Below are 6,990 nucleotides of genomic sequence, written 5' to 3' on the forward strand. Positions count from 1 at the left end.
GATCACTTTATAACTTTTACCTCAATAAGACATAATAACATTTAAATGCTTTTCATTAGTATAATCTGTAATCTGCTCTATCAAGATGAGGATGTTAGAATTCCCTCTTAACATAAATTCTTCTCCCTGCCCAACTTTTGTAAACTAAGCCAATATGTATTATGGCCAGTTTACTTGTTTTTTAGGTATCAGGTAGTTTTAAAGATATTTAAGGCAAATCTTGAATATATTTACGTATTAGATTGGTATTGGGGACTAGATTTTGAAAATATTTATATATTAGATTTGTATTGGGGACTAGATTGTGAGCATGACTTTTATCAGCTATTTGTGTAATTATAGGTATTATTAATTTTATGCATAGGATGATCTCTAAGGACAGTATCACTAAATATCACAAAACTAGTAATTAAATCATAATTATTAAATCACTTATGTCATTTAAAGTCATAAAATTTAGCTAGGTTAGTCTGCCCTAGGTGTCTATCTTTAGTATTAATGTGTCCTCTGATAAAACAAGCTAAATCAATTTAATAACCTATATATAAAATATATGTGTGCATTTTTGCTATCTTTAAACATGTATATTTAAGGTTGTAGACTATTCTGGTCCAAACAGTTTTATTTAGAGAAGACTATTTTTAGGAACCATGTGCTTTATTCCTCTTTATTGATGTAGCTTTAGTAAACAGTAATTTATCACTCAAGTATACTGAAATTGAAAAATTTATGTTTTAAAAATAAAATTGAATCTTCCTTGACATTTTTCTATAACATTTTGATCAACTTGAATGTCATTACAATTTTTTTTTTTTTGGTATCAGGGATTGAACCCAGGACCATTCTACCTCTAAGCTACATATACCCTCACCCCTATTTTATTTTATTTTTTATGATGAACAGAGTCTCATTAAGTCGCTGAGGCTGGCTTTGAACCTATGATCCTCCTGTCTCAGCCTCCCAGGTACTGGAATTACAAGGCATGTGCCACCATGCATTGTGCTTGCTGCTTTGATCATTTTAGTTTCATCAATTTAAATCTATGCTTTGGAGGATCTTAAGAGATATCAGACATCCTTACCCCATAGGACTTTGTCATCTTCATGCTAAACCAAGGGAATGGAAACACCCAATGAACACATGCCATTAAATGAGGCACTGGTGTCCCCATAAACCTTGTTTTTTATTTCACTAGCCCAGTGTTAGTTTAATGAGCATATTTTGTGAAGCAATTTTTCTCCATGTATATAATATTTCCAGCTACAAACACATACTTCAGTAGGGTAGCTGAAACAATTGTTCTGCAACGGGCCTTCATAATTTGCAGTAAACTTTCAAGAGGCTTCTGTGAAACATGAGGGTTATAAACTAAGACTTTGGAGTCAGAATGATAAGAGTTTGAATTCAGGGATCCTTGCCATTAGTCATGAGACATTAGTAACATTGCAAGGCCTTTTGTGACTCAGTTTCCTGATCTCAGTTAAGGATGGTAACAGCTACTAGAGGAACACTGACACTTTTATGTAAGGTAAGCTCAGAAAACTCAGCATGTGTCTGACACACCAAACAAAACCTTGCTCACACTAAGTCAGTTACCAGCATTAGAATAGAAAATGCTTTTCTTTTGTGCTGCCTGTCCTGGATCATGTTTAATTCTGCATTCTTTGATTCTATTAGAAAATTAAGTCAGTGATTATACCTAATTATTAGCAAAACTAGCAAAGGTGCACAATTGACACTCATCAGTAGTAGTCATAAGAAATGTGTCAAATACACAGGAGGATCTATTTCTTCTGAGGGTGGTGGGTTCCAGCCAGCATGGAGAGCATATGGTGTACAGCGCATGTGCGAGGGGAGGATGGGGCACAATGAAGAAGCTAACCCCTGCCTGAGCTTTTACTTTCTTTCTCCTACTTTGGCTTTGCCTATGTGGTTTGGTTTTTTCACCCATCCTCAGTTTCCTTGGAAGGTCCTTCTCCCTCCAGATGTTAATTTAGCCCTGGAACATAACTGCCAGGTGAGGCAGTCCTTCCATTTTCCCACCCACCACCACCTCTCTACCTCTTTTGGTCAACTTTCTTTTTGTGTGTGTGTGGTGCTGGGGATGGAACCCAGGGGCATTCTTCCTCCAAGCTACACCCCCACTCCCTATTTTATTACTTTATTTTGAAACAGGTTCTCACTGAGTTGCAAAGGGCCTCATCTAAGTAGTAGCTGAGGCTGTTGCCAACCGCAATCCTCCTGACTCACCCTCCCAAATACTTGGATTACAAGCATGCACCACCACGCCCGGCTCGATCAAACCTTCCTAACAGTTTCCAACAGAATGTTTTGTGTTGATGGAAATGTTGAGCCTCTGTGCTTCTGATGGAGTAGTCTAACCACACATGTAGATACACACACACACACACACATACACTTTTATTGGTGCATTAGAGTCTTAAATCATAATGTAGTTCACAGTGATAGTGACACACATGCACTCAGCACTTGCGGAGCTTTCCCTGGCTCCCTCCCACTCCCCCATCCCTATGCATGATACTGAGATGGGCATTGTTATTCTCACATACACACATCATGTCAATTGAAGTGTGTCCTTCATTAATTCTGTCTCTCCCCCCTGACCTAGAGCACCTCCCTAGATCTGCTGAGATTTTTACTCCGTTATCTAAAATCCCTCTTGTATCCTGATTACTCCCTAGTTTCCACATCTGAGCGAAAATATGACCCTTCACTTTCTGTTATTGGCTAATCTCAATTAACATGATGTTCTCCAGGTTCATCCATCTTCCTGCCAATGACAGAATTCCATTGTTGGTCTATCCCATAATTTTGTAATCCCTTCATAAGCTGATGAACACCTAGGTTGGCTCCATAATGTGGCTATTATTAAGTGTGCTGCTATAAGTATAGATATTGCATGGATCACTCTAATATTCTGATTTCAGTCCCTTTAGAAAGATACCCAGGAGTGGTTCTTGAGCTCTGTGATAAGCATGACTAATAGACTAGATTTGTGATTGTGTTGAATTTTAACTAAATCTAAATAGCCAAATGCAGCAGGTTATCTCTGGTACTTCCAGAGAGTTGACACACAGACCCCTACCACCCACACACCCAGGTCCAGGTCTCAGAGCCAGTCTTAGCTCCTGATCCATATTATCACTTATTGGTCATTCTTATCTGCTCATTCACAGAAACTCCCAAATCACTTTGTCATCAGCTAAATTTATCGTATTTCCTTCAGGATCCAGGCTTCCTGTTTTCCTTCACTGTGTAACTCAAGGGACAGAATTCCATGCACCATCTCCATCTCTGTCCTCTGCACGGTCCTCAGGAACTCCACCTCAGCTCTCCATCTGCTCTTTTGTTGGTTCAGCAGCTGCCTGGATCCTCCCTCTTCCTACTACATCCTTTGTCTTTGATGCATCTTCCAGATTACAGTCCTTCAGTGGCTCTCATTGTCTACCTATAATAAAGCCTAAGTATTTCTGCTTCCCACAGCAGACCTTCCTGAGCTGCCTCCCTGGACCTGAACCCTGCCTCTCGCTCCTGGCCCACCCTCTCTATTCTCTCCACATCATGGCACTTGCCTCTGCACCAGGGACCTGCTCTGTGGCTCCCAGAACTCACAAGCTCCTCTCTGGAGCTTGTTTCCTGGCTAGCCTAAGGCAAACAGTACTCACTGCCTCACGCCCCCCTATAGGACACAAACCCCATCAGAGCTCGGCTTGCACTTTGTGTTCATTTATGTGCAGGGTTTTCTTTTCTCCTAAAGACTGTTCTCTCTCTGAGGACAAGAGTTCTGTCTTAGTTGGTACTCCTGGCATCAAGCACAGTGCTCAATGAAGGAGTGATTCTGTCAAGAGAACACTGCAACCTAGTAGGAGAGAAGTACTCAGAATTCTAAATTCCTGTTCCATCAGTATGTGGACCTACTTCATGGATAAAGTAGAATCAGTGTCTTAATAATGGCTACCAAGGGCCATCATAAAAATCTATGATACACCTACTAATATGTTTGAATAGAGAGCCAGGCTCCTTTTATTTATTTATTTTATTTTTTAAATAAAATTTTATTGGTGCATTGTAGCATTGTAGTCATACATCTTTTTTTTCTTTTTCTTTTTCTTTTTCTTTTTCTCTTTCTTTTTCTTTGTAGTGCTGGGGATGAAACCCAGAGGCTTTCTACGTTCGGGCTACACTCTCAGACCTATTTTATACTTTATTTGGAAACAGGGTCTCACTAAGTTGCTGAGAGCCTCACTAAGTAGCTGAGGCTGGTTTCGAACCTGTGTGATCCTCCTGTCTCAGCCTCCCAAGTGCTGGGATTACAAGCGTGCACCACTATGCCCAGCTGTAGTCATATATCTTAATGGGATAAGAAACTTGTGGAGATATACATGCACACATCACCCACTTAGCCCTTACCCAATCCCTATCCCCTTTCCTCCCCCTCCCTCCTTCCCATGTTTGGTTTCATGGTTGACTTTGATATGTTTGTTTAAGTACATCATGTGCTTTAAAGACTTTCTATCTTCCCCCCCTCTCATCCCCGTAGATATATCACCTTAATTGCTCCTCTGTAAGATCCCTTCTTCATCTAGAGTTCCTCCTGTTACCCATTTCTCCCTAGTTTTCACATATTAGGGAAAGCATCTGATTTCTTATTTTTTGTGACATAATTTTGTTCTCCTTTATGGCTGGGTAAAATTCCATTGTGTACATATCCCATAGTTTTGTAATCCACTCATCTGCTGAAGGACATCTTGGCTGGTTCCATAGTTTGGCAGTTGTGAATTGTGCAGCTATGAACATAGATACTCCTGCATTAGTTTGGTATTTTGGTTTTCATTCTTTTGGGTAGATACTCAGAAGTGGTATTGCTGGATCATATGGTAAGTTCATTATCATTCTTTTGAGGATCTTCCATACTGTTTCCCAAAGTGGTTGCATTAATTTGCAATCCCACCAATAATGTATTAGAGTTTCTATTTCTCCACATCCGATCAATTACAGTTTCTTTCTTCCTTGGAAGTCCTACTTTTATTTTCCTCACTGATTCCCACTGAAATCCTGAAAGCCAGAAGGTGAGTAACTTTGACGAGATGATCCACTCACAACCAATTTTTTTAATAGCGGTCACTTGGATCTGGGAATCTGCTGAGAGATGAGGTGAAGCAACAGCAGCTTCAAGTGCTTCCTGACCATGGTTGCAGGGACCCACTGGCCCTTTCCTGTGGAGCAGGCCCTGGTCCTGGCCTCGCTGGCTCTGGTGCCGGCCTCACTGGCTCTGCTGCTGGCCTCGCTGTGTGGCTGGCTCTGCTCTCAGCCTTGTGGCGTGACAGTCCTCAGTCCCGGCCTCACTGGCTATGGTGTTGGCCTTGTAGGCTTTGATCCCGGCCTCTCCATGTGGCAGGCTCTGGTCCCAGCCTCACTGGCTCCAGTATTGGCCTCGCTGTGTGGCATGTGCTGATTCCAGCCTCACTGGCTCTGGTCCCAGCCTCACTGAGTGGCAGGCCCTGTTCCCAGCTTCTCTGGCTGAGGTGTCTGCCTCGCTGTACAGTAGGCTCTGGTCTCCGTCATCATGGGCAGGACGCCTTCAAAGGTTCCCATTTTTTCTTCCATATATATATGTACATATATGTATATATATATATATATACATATATATACATACATATAATGTATATATATATACATATATATGTATATATATACATATATATACATATATATGTATATGCATATATATTCATCTAGACTTCCATATATATATAATTTTTTAAGTAGGAGAAAACAGTATGTGTCTTTTGCAGAAGCAGCAATGGATTTTATCTCCCCACCAAAAGCAGAGGCGCACAGCTTCACCACGGAGAGTGGGATCTGCTGCTCCAAGTGCACCACTGCCTCCAGCTCAGCAGCTATGATTGCCAAGGCCTCCCTGGACATGCAGCGCAGCCAACCCAGCTGGCCATGCAGGGCTTCCTCTGACACGCCCTGGACATTTTTCTTAAATAGTATGTTGTCCAAAATTCCTGAGTTGAGACCCCTGGAAAAACCGGGCCCAGTACCCTGGGTCCTGGGCAGAGGTCGCGCGGGGCACATCAACCGGGGGCCAGGTCGCGGGACTCTGGGCCCCGGGCCGGAACGCGCATAGCACGCCAGACCCCTGGAGAAACCGGGCCCAGTACCCTGGGTCCCGGGAGGGGGTCACGCGGGGCACGCTGGCCAGGACCTGGGTCGCGAGACCCTGGGCCCCAGGCAGAGTAGTGCGGAGCACTCTGGACCCATGGGGAAACCAACTGGGTCACAGTGCTACTGAGTGCCTGATCCCACTACCTCCTCAAACCACATATACTATCTTTTCTTAAATAAAAAAAAAGAAAAGAAAAAGAAAAAGAAAAATATCGAAGAGGAGTTAAGAAAGCCGTTGCAGATGCCAGGACACTGGAGATGCAGACAAAACTTATCTAAATGCACTGGAACTTATGGAAAAATTCTATGTGAAGGAGGTCTGCTGTTTCCCTATATTGTTAAGAATCTTGGACATCACCTATAAGGAGAGAGTTTAGCGGAGACCAAGGAGAAAGGTGGTGTTGAAAGCGATCTCCGTAATGGCGGTGGAGTCTTGTATTCAGGAGAAGCAGAAACTGGATCCTACCAACCTTATTTTTTTGGAGAAATTACACCAAATGTCGAATGCTACCATCACGCATGCTTAGGAACACTGGACAACATTCAGAGTGGAAAAAGAGCCTGGGAAGGATTTGAAATGGTGGAGGCAGTGGTAATGGTAGTGGCCAGTACTCAGGGGAGGCAGAGATCTGATACATTACACCTGGAACCTTTGAAATAATAACCCCAGAGACAGTGATCCGAGCCTGCTGTGAGGCAAGGCCGGTGCTGGGGCCAATGGCTGACATCGAAGCCTGCCGTGAGGCAAGGCCACTACTGGGGCCTCCAAGGCCAAGATAAGAGCCTGCCAAG

The sequence above is a fragment of the Muscardinus avellanarius genome (assembly GCF_963383645.1).
Source record: "Muscardinus avellanarius genome assembly, chromosome: 17".
Classification (NCBI taxonomy): Eukaryota; Metazoa; Chordata; class Mammalia; order Rodentia; family Gliridae; genus Muscardinus; species Muscardinus avellanarius.